Raw genomic sequence first — 13,695 nt, 5'->3', positions numbered from 1 at the left:
AAAGATGTAAAGGAATTATTTAAGGAAAACTATAAAAGCCTAACAAAAGAAATTAAAGAGGACACTAGGAAATGGAAAGACATCCCATGCTCATGGGTAGAGAGAACCAGTATAGTGAAAATGGCCATACTGCCAAAATTGATATATAAATTCAATGAAATCCCCATCAAAATCCCAAAGACCTTCTTTACTGAAATAGAAGATATAAACCAAAGGTTCATATGGAATAAGAAAATACCTAGGATAGCCAAAACAATTCTAGGCAAAAAGATTACAATACCAGACTTCAAACTCTACTATAGAGCCATAATAACAAAAGAGCTTGGTATTGGCAAAAATAGACCAGAAGGTCAATGGAACAGACTAGAAGATCCAGAAATAGAATCACAAACCTATAGTCAACTTTGTATTTGACAAAGGAGCCAAAGATATACAGAGGAACAAAAACAGCCTGTTCAATTATTGGTGCTGACAAAACTGGGCAGCCACATGCAAAAAATTAAAAATTGACCCTAGCCTTTTGCTATGCACAAGCATATTAACTCAAAGTGGATCAATGACCTCAATGCCAGACCAAAAAACTTAAATTGCTACAGGGTAGAGTTGGAGAGACACTGGAACTCATAAGCACAGGCAAAAGATTCCTGAACAGAATCCCAGGGTCACAACAGATTGGAGAGAGTCTCAAAAAATGGGACTACCTAAAAATAAAAAGGTTCTGCACAGATAAAGGCATAGCTACTAAAGTAGAGAGACAGCCAACCAACTGGGAAAAGATATTTACCAATAAGACATCTGACAAATGCTTAATATCCAGTATCTACAGGGAACTCAAGAAACTAATCCCCCCAAACCTAACAAACCATTCACTAAATGGACAAGGGAACTAGAGAGAGAGTTATCAAAAGAAGAGTTTGAAATGGCAGAAAAACATATGAGAAAATGTTCATCATCTATGGTCATAAAGGAAATGCAAATAAAAACAACCCTAAGATACCACCTTACCACAATAAGAATGGCCAAGATTTTGAACTCAGACAATGACAGATGCTGGTGGGGTTGTGGAGAAAAAGGAATCCTACTGCACTGCTGGTGGGATTGTAAGCAAGTTCAGCTACTCTGGAAAGCAGTGTATAAGTTTCTTAAAGAACTGAAAATAGACCTTCCCTACCATCCCACCATAACACTCTTGGGCATCTATCTTGAGCATCATAACCCAGGATATGATAAGGACACCTGCTCAGCTATGTTCATCTCTGCACTATTCACAATCACCAGGCAATGGAAACAATCCAGATGCCCTACTGCAGAAAAATGGATACAAAAAATGTGATATATATATATATATATCGGAATTCTACATAGCCAACAGATAAGATAAAACAATGGCATTTGCAAGGAAGTGGATTAATCTAACGAATAATGTTGAGTGAGACAAGACCAAAGGAACAAAAGGCACATGGCATCCTTAATATGTGGCTATTAGATCCAAACAGTACAAGAGTGAGGACTCAATTTTTGCACAACCAATGCTATGGACATGGTATTAGAAATATAAACACAACTATATAAACATAAAAATCTATGACCCTATAGACATAATGTTTTATTACATAGATTAATTTTGATTATGTTCTAAAATTTAAGTACCAGTGATTGTATATAAAGATTCCCTTCTTGAATACTTGTTTGCTAAACATGTCATTTGAAATATGATGCAGAAATCAATGTTAATAAATTCTTTAATAAAAAAAAGCTATCATGTCAGTTGGGGTGGCTCACACCTGTAATCCTAGCAACTCAGGAGGCTGAGATCTGAGGATTGCGGCACTGTGGTAGCCTTGAACTGAAGAGCTCAGGGACAATGCCAAGCCCAGATTTCAAGTCCCATGACCAACAAAATTTTTTCTAAAAGTTATAATTCCACAAGTAGTGTATAAGAACAATGCATTTGATGCCCTTTCATCATTTTCCCCATTCCCTTCCAGCCCAATTCCTCCACTCAATTTTCTTAACTTTGTAATATATACATTGTATATTGTAATTGCCTTCTTTGGTACTTCTCCTCTTTATTCATCTACTCTTTTTCATTTTTCATTCTTCCCCCACCTTTCAAATACCAATATCTTGGTATTTATCTTGATGAAGTGGGAATTTTTCTATGGAGTTGTTCTATTTGAATTTTTTCTTATATGAAATATAAGATATATACATATCATATTTTGGCTAATGTATTATATAAACTTGCTTATAGCCCATATGTGTTTATTAGTTGGAACATTCATAAAGTAGTTCTAGCTTCCATATATGAGAGCAAATATGTGTCTTTTTTCTTTTTTTCATATATTTTTTATTGTAATTAATAGAAGGGTTACATTATATTCGCCACACAGAAGGTGCATTAATTCACATACATTGATACCCTTTCTCATGTCTTGGTCCCTGTTTCCTTCCCCCCCACCCCCACTCATCTTGTTTTCCCGCCTTCTCTATGCAATTTCAAATAACCAAATACAAATATATCCAGTATATCAGATAACAAAGTAAGATACTGTAACAATAAGAGATAAACAAGGGACAGCAAAAGAGATGAGAGATAACATAGTACATTAAGGACAACAATCATATGGCTTTTGTTTCTATATCCTAGAGGTCCTTTCATTTAGCATCATACTATATGGCCTTATGTATCTAGGTTTTGCTCTATTGCAAATAGAAGCCCAAGGCTTCTATTGATTATGACAAATGAGGGAAACCATTGAGCCTATATTCCTTTGAGTCTGGCTTACTTCACTTAATATGATTTTTTTCCTAAGTCTTTCCATTTCCTAACAAATGGGGAGATGTCGTTCTTTCTACGTGTCTCTTTTCTGTCTGAACCTGGCTTACTTCACCTAGCAAAACTTTTTTCCAGGTCCACTCAGTTTTGTGCAAATGATGCAATATCATTCCTCTGAATGGATGAGTAACATTACATTGCATCAGAGATAAACAGTTTCAAACTAACACCAAAAAAAAGGAAACTTCCTGTGTCTGAACAAATTAAAATTCTTAATTGGATTCTCACTGGTCTCAGAATATCATTGGATTATTGTTGCATATATGGTTCTCACATTATAAATATCACCCTTTACTTTGCTCTTACTTCAGTACAACCCTACTAAGGGACAATGGATTAACTTTTGAGTCCAATTTAATTTGTTTAAACAGCTCCATTGGTAGAGCAAATATGCTCATTTCTTAAAGCATCTACAATCCAGTTAAGCACAATAATTGTATGCTTGCAAACACTCAGTGCCAGCATTTTATTTTTCAAAATTGCCTATGGCATTTTTCTATTGCAATGACTTTTTTTTTCTTTCTACATTTCCTAATCACATGAAAATGCATACATTTTTGTTTGACTGGAAGTCTAATCTTAATAAAAGGAAATTCCTTTCTACTTTCTGAGAAAGTGTGTTTTAGATCTAAATGCATATTCTAATAGTAGTTATTAAATTTGAAAGATAAAATGTTTTCCTTCTGCTCTCATCCTTGAAAAGCAAATCCAAAACAAAGAGAAAATAATACAGAAATGGAACTCTTATCTTAAAATAAGTGGGATGGAGCTGGGAGTTTGGCCTAGTGGTAGAGTGTTTGGCTAGCATGCACGAAGACCCGGGTTCTACATACATAGATACTCAGTACTACTGAGTACTAATAAAACGCCTGAAGTGGTGCTGAAGCTCAAGCCCAGGACTAGAGACCAGCGTTAGCCTTGAGAAAACCTAAGGACAGTGCTCGGGCCCTGAGCACAAGCCCAGGATTGGCCAAAAAAAAAAAAATAATAATAAAGTAAAGGCATCACTTTCGCCTAATTTGAGAATTTATCAGCAGTATACTTATATCAAAATGGTACCTTTGGTTTGGAATAGTGTTTACTACCTAGGGCTGAACCTCAGCATGAGTTGTGGAAGAAGATTTGAATGTCTGTCCACATCTCTGGGTTTTCCTTTGTGACTGTTGGGTACACTCACTGATAGTGTATTCTCCGTAGAAAGTTTTAGTGCTCTCATTCTTGCTAGTAGTTACTTTATGATAGTCTTTACTTAGAATAATGATCTTAGTAACTATCTTGAAAGACAGATTTTTTGACACCCCACCCAATCCAAGTTAACAAGCTGTAAGACAGTTAAAGTGGTTTTTCCTATAGAAGAATGGATATTTTGAACATTATTTTCTCTTCTTTGGTTACGGAGTGATATTGCCCAGTAAGCGTCTGTCTTCTCAAGCTGTGTCAAATACAGCGGGTCTGCCTACAATACGAGTTTTATAATGACAAATTTATATTGCAGGGCAGGGCCCCTGAGGCAATAGGTCAAATATAAATAGAGATGCACTTTTAAGAGCTTTGGGTTTATTTTTTTCAATGGGACAGAGGGAGTTTCCTCTTTTAAAATCACAAAAATAGCCACGGTTAGAATTCTTCCCTGACTCACAGTTTCAAGGTGATTTTTCTTTTCTTTTCCTTTCTTTTCTTTGATGGAGGCACCCAGCTATCTTTCTCCAGTTTATCTCCTCTTTTAGGTCTCTTATAGCAGCTGGGTGTAGAATGAGAGGGAAAGATTTTGTGTTTGTGTTGTCACAAAATGGTCTGTCACTACTTGGTAGCAACAGAAATATGAATCTAAAGCATTGCATATAAAAGCAGGCTGTCAGTTGGCAGGAGAGAGATGTGTCAATAGACACAAACAACACTGCTACTTGTGCCAGCTCTGTGAGACACAGAAATCTCGTGGAAAGATCCTACACCACAAACTTGTAGTGGAATCTATAAATAGGAGTGTAGCCCTTCCTGATTTGAAGATCTTGATAGTGAAAGCTTTCCACTAGGATGATTCTAAGTCAATAACATTCTCTATTATGAGCTTTCTACAAGGCTTAACATTGCTAATAGAATCATGAAAGGTAATCTGGGGTCCTCGTCTTTCTCTTCCTCTCCTCTCCCCTTTCCTCTCCTGTATCTTTCCTCCCCTCCCAATTCCTCCCTTTCCTGAGCCTGTCTTCTCCCCTTCCTGTAGCTCTCTCCTTTAAATGTAATGGGTGGCATTTTATCATCTATATCTAAAATGTCTCTCCAAAGGAAGGTATTAAAATTTTACCAGCCCATGGTGCTAGGAAGAGTTGATAGGATCTTTAGATCCAACCTTCCTGGAGGAAACTGGTTACTGAGAGTCTTTCCAGCCTTCCTACAGCCTTTCCCTTCCCCTCTCTCTTCAAAGTATGTCTGATTTTCTCTGCCAGCCACTTCCACCATGATGAACTACCTTGCATCATGCAACTCTGTAGCAAATAACTATAGACTCAACCTCTTTAACTATGAGCCCAACAAGCCTTCCCTGTTTTGAAGATGACTTTCTCAGGTAGTTGTCACAGAAGCTTATTGCCACATTCTTCCAAGTAAAATTCGTATACACAAAAATTATGGGGCATTTTCAAACTTGCTCTATCATGAAAATTTTTTAAACTCTTTGAGCCTGTTTCTGTCTCTTGAAAGACTATAACAACAATACATAAGGTTGCCATAATACAGAATTTTGTATTGGAAGGTTTATTAGAATAGTGTCTGTTACATAAAAATGTCAGCTGTTACTGTTTTGTAACATTAGATCTATTATGAATTGTAATTTTTCTTAAAGGAAATTATTTTGGAGAAATAGCACTATTGACTTTACAAACACAGATGTAATGATGTCTAGACAAAAAGGTTTTATTCTTTTTTTCATGTACAATGCATCTTTTTTTTATTATAATTAGTAAAAGGGTTACATGATATTTGCCAGATAGAAGGTGCATTAATTCACATACATTGATTCCCTTTCACATGTCTTGGTACCCCTTTCCCTCCCCCCCCAACACCCCGCAACCGTCTTGGTTTTCCCCCCTTCCCTATCAAATTTCAAATATCCAAATACAAATAAATTCAATATATCAGATAACAAAGTGAGATACTATACCAATATGAGATAACCAAGGGACAGCAAAGGAGATGAGAGATAACATAGTACATTAAGGACAACAATCATTCATTATATGGCTTTTGCTTCAATATCCTGGAGGTCCAAAAAGGTTTTATTCTTTAAGATCAAGAAGCTGAAGTAAGAACAAATACAAAATTTCTTTGTGTTTCTACTGGTATCTGAAAGGGGCTAATTTGTAATGATCTTTCCTGCAGGTAAGTGAATAAAAGCTAAAACTCTAGGCTATCCGTCTTATAACTATACTATATACTATTGACATACAGACTTTCACCTTTTCCTTCATAGTCAGGGTGACTCATTGTAGTTTAAGCTTTCTCAGGCATGAGTCATTGAAAGAATTATCAGAGTTATTTAATATTTGTGATCACAAGAAGCTGATTGTATTTGGCTGCAGGAAGTATGACCAATTTTATACCCTTTCTTTTTATAATTTAACATCAAATTAGTCATAAAAACAGAACGTCCAAGGAAGGTGCCTGAAGAACATTAAGATGTAAAGTATATTTTTAGTTCCAAGTGGTTGCATTACTACTAATAAGTTTCATTTGAGACAAAATAATAGCATCTTCAGGCCTTATTCTGCTCAGCATTTTAAAAATAAACCTTTATTTTTTATTATCTTTAAATAGTTGGAGAAATAAGTTGCCATTTAACAAAGTCATTATGAATACAACATATCTTGATCTATGTCACCCTTTCAGTATTCTTACCCATCCATCCCCTTTCACCCTCCCCTGCTTCTTAATGTGTAGGATATACATTGGGTATCTTTATTGCAGCCTCTTCCTCTTCACTTCTTTGATTTCTTTCCCTCAACAGGACAAATCCAGCCCCAAGTCCTTTGGCTTAGCTCACCCTTGACTCTTTCCACCAAACTATACATATTCGGAAGATATGGCTAATTTGTAGCCACATGGGATATGAATAATGTATGTCTTCTGTGCCTGTGTATGCTGAGTGAATTCCATCTGCCTATACACGTTTTCCACATTGATTGCCCAGTTACTCAAAACAAAGCTATCAGTATACCCACATTGCTGTGAAGTCCTCTCTAGCATAAGCCAATGTGTGCATAAGCACACTGCCCCATAGTATAACCTTGTCTTCTTTAGCGAGTCACTGATCCCAGCCGTATAGGCTTCTATCAGTGATTGACGATGTTTGTTCATTTCTTGCCAACACAAATGATGACCACTTTCTCTTAAGGTGACCAACTACTGGGAATATCCAGACCTTGTAGTTTTGTAGAATATATTTTGAGTTCAGCTTTCCTGTGCTCACTGCCCACATCTGGTAATGGGCATCATTTCACCAAACTCTGAATGAGCACATTTCCTAGTCCTTTTAACCCTGTACAGAACACTAAGTATACTCATAGCCTTACAGTCTTCACATTTGTCAGTTGTGGATTGTCAGCAGTCAATACATATATAGATATAACATATTTGAAGCGGAGACAAGGGCCACAATCTTTCATGGTTAAGATACCTGGGAAGAAGGACAATTCAAAGTGCATTGAGAGTACTTCAGAACATTCATTTGCTCCACTAAAATCGAGATTAAAATCCATTGCAAATCCAGATTACCAGTGCATAGATAATATGAAAACACTGGGGAGTGGAAATCTCATTTTTTTTCTAGATACAACTGAAGAGCTTCTCTCGGACCAAATGTCTGGAAGATTCTATAAAAATCAAGACTTTGTAAATCTCCAGGAATCTGTATAGATTATGTTAGGAAGTTATAGAAAGAGTACTGATTAATACATGAAAGAAATGATTGTAGAATTCTCAAAAACTTCCAAGTTTTTCTCAGATCTCTCTACTGCCTCTTTAATAGACTACAAGATTTATGTATTAGAGGTCTCAAAACTGAATTTCCTTGGCTTTTGCTTACTCATCCCATGTATGATCTGAATTCAAAATAAGTTAATCACATGGACAGAAGGCTAAAGGAAAAAAAGTAACAAAATGCTTGAGGTTCAAATAAAACTTCATTAGACATGTGTTTCCACAGCAGACTATCAAAGGAGTTATTTCCTCTTCGTATCCAAAGGAATGCTTCTCACCATGTAAGAAATCTTGATGGCTTCCACTTGTGTATGTGTTTCTCACTATGCCACCCACCTTCTCTAAACTTCTTGAACATGTTTCCTGAAGTTAGTAGGACTTCCACCACTGTCACTGGCTCCATTACTTTTTAAATTATGGCAACTGAAATGTGGTAGAAAGGCATAGCAGTGTTGCTAGGGAACAGTCAAAGAAGAAGGCCTGGCATAAGCTTGGTTCTTGGGAGGCATGTGCCTGTTTTCTGAAACTAGACCCATCCTCCTAATTGCTCTTTTAGCTGATTGAATTCATCACTCTCAGTAGCATTACCAGATGGATTCATCACCTCTCAGTAGCATTACCAGAAGAGAGTGAAGACCCTAACACATGAGCTTTTTGGAAGAACAGCTCAAATCCAAACAATAGCACCTCCTAAGGGGAGGGAGAGAATTCTGTTCATTTCTCTTTTCCGTTTATTTTTCCTTCCTTCCTTCCTTTATTTTTTTTGCATTTTTTATTGTAATTAGTAAAAGGGTTACATGATATTTGCCAGATAGAAGGTGCATTAATTCACGTACATTGATACCCTTTCACATGTCTTGGTACCCATTTCCCTCCCCCCCCTCACCCCCCACCCGTCTTGGTTTCCATCTCAATTCTACTTGTGTTTTCATCTCTTTTTGTTTCACATCCTGGCAATTGTCAGGTAGATTGCAATTTGAGTCTTATATGTAATCCTTGTGACCCCATCCTTCTTTATTTCCTTGTTTTTCCTTTGTGATATAGTTCAACAACTTTGAGATTTATACTTTCAGCAGATTGAAAGAAGCTTGTATAACTGATATCTAACCATGTCTCATTAAAAAAAAACTCTCCTAAGTTAAATTAATTCCTGTTGTATTTCAAAAGCAAATGAAATAAAATTCTTTATTTTTTTTGGTAGTATCTAAGAAATTGATTATTTTATGTTGTCGTTTTACCACATAAGTTTCATTTCATGGGAGAAATAATTTTATACTGGGCACCATCTGCAGTAAAAATAAAAATGTTCAAACTATCATTGAGCTGGTATATAATCTATAATAAAGATGTCTAATAAAATCAATCTTTCATATTTCAGTCTGTTGTTAATTCTGCAATGACTATCTTGTCCTATCTCAAATTGAACTTTTTCATCCATTACCAAGAGATTTATATTCACAAAATCCTCGATAGATTTTACAAAAACTTTTTAATAGTAATAAGACTATAATTTTACAAGTACAGTGTTTTGTACTAATATTAAATATGCTGAATACAGAACAGGAATAAATATAGAATTACTACTAGCTTTCTCAAGGCTAGAGCTCTATCACTTGGGCCTCAGCACCACTTCCGGCTTTTTTCTATGTATGTGGTACTGAAGAATAGAACCTGGGTTTGAGTGCTAGGCAAGGACTCTACCACTAGGCTAAACTCCCAGCCCCTTAAATTCTACTTTTAAACAAACTGGAAACATGCATTATCAAAACCTACTTGTTAGCTGGGCACTGGTGGCTTATGCCTGTAATCCTAGCTACTCAGGAGGCTGATATCTGAGGATCCCAATCTGAGACTGTGTAGGCAGGAAAGTCCCCATGAATCTCTTATTTCCAATAAACTATCCAGAAAAAGCTGGAAGTAGTGCTATGGCTTCAAATCATAGAATGCTAACTTTAAGCCAAAGAAGACCAATGAAGGTGTGTAGGCCTGAGTTCAAAACCCAGAACTGGCAAAATTATAAAAAGCAAACAAAGAAAAAACAAGCTGTTAAACATTTTAGAGAATTAATTGGTATAAACGTGTTGCAACAGTTTGAAAGTGTATCAACATTATTAAAGTGGATTACTAAAGTATTTCTGTCATTGATCGAGTATACAAGATGATCTAATATACATAACTTATGTATATTTCAGGATGTACAAGGCCTTTATAATTTATAATAGAAAAAGACTGTGTCTAATCCTGGATTAAATTATTCATATTACTCATTTAAATTATACTCATTTTACAAATCATATTTTCAAGAAATATTTAATAATGAAGCATAATCTAAAAGTGAGTAAAATGATAAAAAATTATTTTTAAAGAAAGGTTAATTAATAAAAATGATTGTTAAAGTAATTAAAGAAAGTTTAGAACTTAGTTAATAATTTTACTGGAAACTTGATTTTGCCAGTAATCCCAAAGCAGAACAAAACTGAAGAAACTGAGAAATAGAGTAATGAAACAACTAAATCAAGTCATTTATTTCTTTTCACTAGGAAAATTCACATGAAATACTGTAAAATTCTTATCAGAAAATGGTGTGGTAAAGAAGGCCAGATAATAATCACCATGTGTTTTGTCTTCTTGCACTGAAAACTAGGACTCTTCTTATCCAACTGAGTAGATATTGATAGTCAGTGAGGTAGAAGAAGCTCCTTAGGGTGGGCATTCTCTTTTCTTTAATATATATGCTTTTATTTTTACTATATAGGTGAAGTAAAGAGAGATTACCTAAGTCAGGCAATGAACACAGTTTTTTGAACACTGTCATCTCTTTGTTAATTTTCTCCCACTTTTCCTTCCTATCTCACAACATGTATAGCTCATTTTCAACATAATGTCTAGTAAGTACCACAATTCACTTGTTTATCCTTTGTCCCACCATTTCTACCTCTCCCTCCTTACACTCTCCCCAAAAGATAAATTTACAAACAAAAAATATTGAAAACAAAAGCAAGAAAAATCAACTCCTGTTTCCATTTTTTGAAGTTTATTTTGATAAACATTATTTTATATGATTATATGTGCAGAACTATTAAGCATGTATAATCCTCTCCCAAGGATTTTCTTCACCTCCTTCAGGCATCTTCTGTAAAATTTATATTTTTTTCTCATGGAGGAAGAACTTGAAAATTGATACTCTTCACTGTTCCTTTAAATTGTTTATTTTTTCAGAATGAGACAAATTTGCATAGTTATAATTAGTTAAAAGGATTTCATAGTTTAAGTCTAGAACCACATATCATTATTTAATTTTTTTCTAAATATTTTTAGTTATAAACTTGTAAGTTGTGTGACAAATTTAAGTACTTAATGTCTCAGATTGTCTGAAATTACAATAATAGTAAATGACCTATTTGAATTTTCTAGGTAAAAAGAAAACCATATCAAAAAATAAGATAAAATAAAATAAAAAATATATTGGTTTTAGTGATGTAAAGTTCCTATACCACTAAAGAATTTTAGCTTGCTGCATAGTTTGATCATGTTTTATTGGACTGCAGTATTTGTGAAGGGGGCTGTGGTTATACTCTCTTCTATTTCAGTTACAAAATGCCTAAGGAAAACCATCTATGAAGAAAAATTATTTCCATTCACAACTTCACAAGTTAGTCTGTGGTCAGTTGGTCCCATCGTCTTTGAGGCAAACTTCAAAAATAGTGGAAAAAGCTGCTCACCTCGTGACTGCTGGAAAAGCAAAGAAAGAAAAGAAAGGGTGTGGGTCTCAATATTTTTAAATGGTCAAGCCTCCAATGAGCTAGCTGCCTTCCATTAGGTCCTACCCACTAAGGATATATCTCATTATCAACTCTAGAATCAAGCCTTCAACACACTGGACTTTGATGGACATCTAAGAGTCAAGAGTAGAACAGATAGTATGCATATTCATGGAACATGAAGGCATTTAATATACATATGTGCACACACATGCTGCATATTGTAGCTAAAACTAGGTAAGATGGACTAGATATTTATACATTACAGAGGAAACTACAGAAACTTTGAAAAGAGGATTGTCTTCTATCACCATCATCGGGGGATAATGAGGATATTCTACACAAGCACTCATTGGCAAATGAGAAAAACCTCAAGTTTTCATCTACAAATGACATAGAAAACTTCAAAGCAAACTAAGAAGGCTCAACCTTAAAAATGGAGGAAAAGATATTTGAATAAGAAAAATAATAGAAAACTGGAAAGGGGCATAAAGGAAACAGCTTCATTCTCTTCAAATTTCACAAAAAATACACTTCTAGAAAATTGCCATTATCTATTCATTACCTGAGAAACAAGTTGTTTAAAATAAATACATACAGCCAGAATGGCAGCAATTTCAATTTTTGCTTATCGAGGTTTAAATAGGATCACATGAGTAAATTATGTTAGACAAACCTTCATACTAGCTGCCTGACATTACAGTTTAGTTTTCAGAACATACAGGAAAACAGCAATTCCATTCTGTAGAATCACTAAGATAAAATAACTTTGGGGATAATTCTCAGTGAAGTAGTTCTTTGTAAGACGTCTACAGTCTAGAACATGAAAGACTTTATAAAAAAACATATTTTGGTGATGGGGAAAACATTAAATTCAGAAAATATTCAATTTCACAACAGCTGCTAATACACATAAACAAGAATCTTTAAGATGTCATTCTGGTAGACTTTATAACATTCAGGATAGATTATTCACTTAAAAAACTCCCAGCCTGGGGCGGGGAGTTTGGCCTAGGGGTTAAAGTGCTTGCCTAGCATGCATGAAGACCCGGTACCACATGTAGAAAAAAGCCGGAAGTGATGCTGAGGCTCAAGTGGTAGAGCTCTAGCCTTGAGAAAGTCCAAGAACAGTGCTCAGGCCCTGAGCCCAGGACTGACAAAAAAAAAAAAAAAAAAAAAAAAAGAGAGAAAAAACTCCCAGCCAACTGGAGGATCTATATTTAAAGAATAAAGACTTCATATATAATTCTTTGTACTGCTGAAGTACTAAGTTACAAATGAATGTTGCAGAAAGTCATATGTTGCTGCAGTCTTCAGTTCTTTCCCTGCTTTTCTACACTGAGTAATCATTACAATAACTAAATACCTATTGGGTAGTGTAAGTGATTGAAGAACCTTTGCTATTCCTTCTACTTAGAAATGGACTTGATCCCTCTGCAAATAAATGTCAGCTATCTAGGCGATGCTTGAAAGGAAGGCACGAAGGATCTCCTGAAATGTCTAAGAATATGTCAAAAAGGCATTACATCTTCCTTTTGGGACTCTTGAACCATCTATTTTGGGGACACCAGTCACCTTTAAATAAAACAAAAATACCTTAATCTAAGATTGCCATACTATAAGAAAGTGAAAGCCAACTATGGAGTATTTTGGATAGAGAATGTTAGTCAGCCAAATCTCAGATTCTAGACAATCAGGTTATTAGCCAGATGCATATATGAGATACCACAGAGGACTCCTGTCCTGCTACCATTTGACTACAGTCACAGAAGTAATTGCCTAGCTGAAAAAATTGACAATCAAGGCAACCTAAAAAATGCAAGAAACAATGATAAAATATTTTAAGGCAGTAAAGTAGTTGTGGTTTATTAGATGGGTGTAGTTAACTGGAAAGCGTAAAGAGAACTCTGATTTCATACAGCAAATTTCTCACCTGTGATCTGCAGAGCTCTAGGGATTCTACAATGGATAATATAAAATCAACTCTGATGTTTGAACTTTGAAAATCATGTAATGTCTATCTCAACAGTGATGAGCAATGGCTGAATAGTTCAGTTATAAATTACATTATTAAATACATATAAAGCAAACAGCAATCTGTATTTATTGGTTTGAACCCATTTT

Source organism: Megascapheus bottae, chromosome 1 (assembly GCF_031878675.1).
Source record: "Megascapheus bottae isolate mThoBot1 chromosome 1, mThoBot2.hap1, whole genome shotgun sequence".
Classification (NCBI taxonomy): Eukaryota; Metazoa; Chordata; class Mammalia; order Rodentia; family Geomyidae; genus Megascapheus; species Megascapheus bottae.
The sequence above is the reverse complement of the archived record's forward strand: the minus strand, read 5'-3'. Positions refer to the sequence as shown.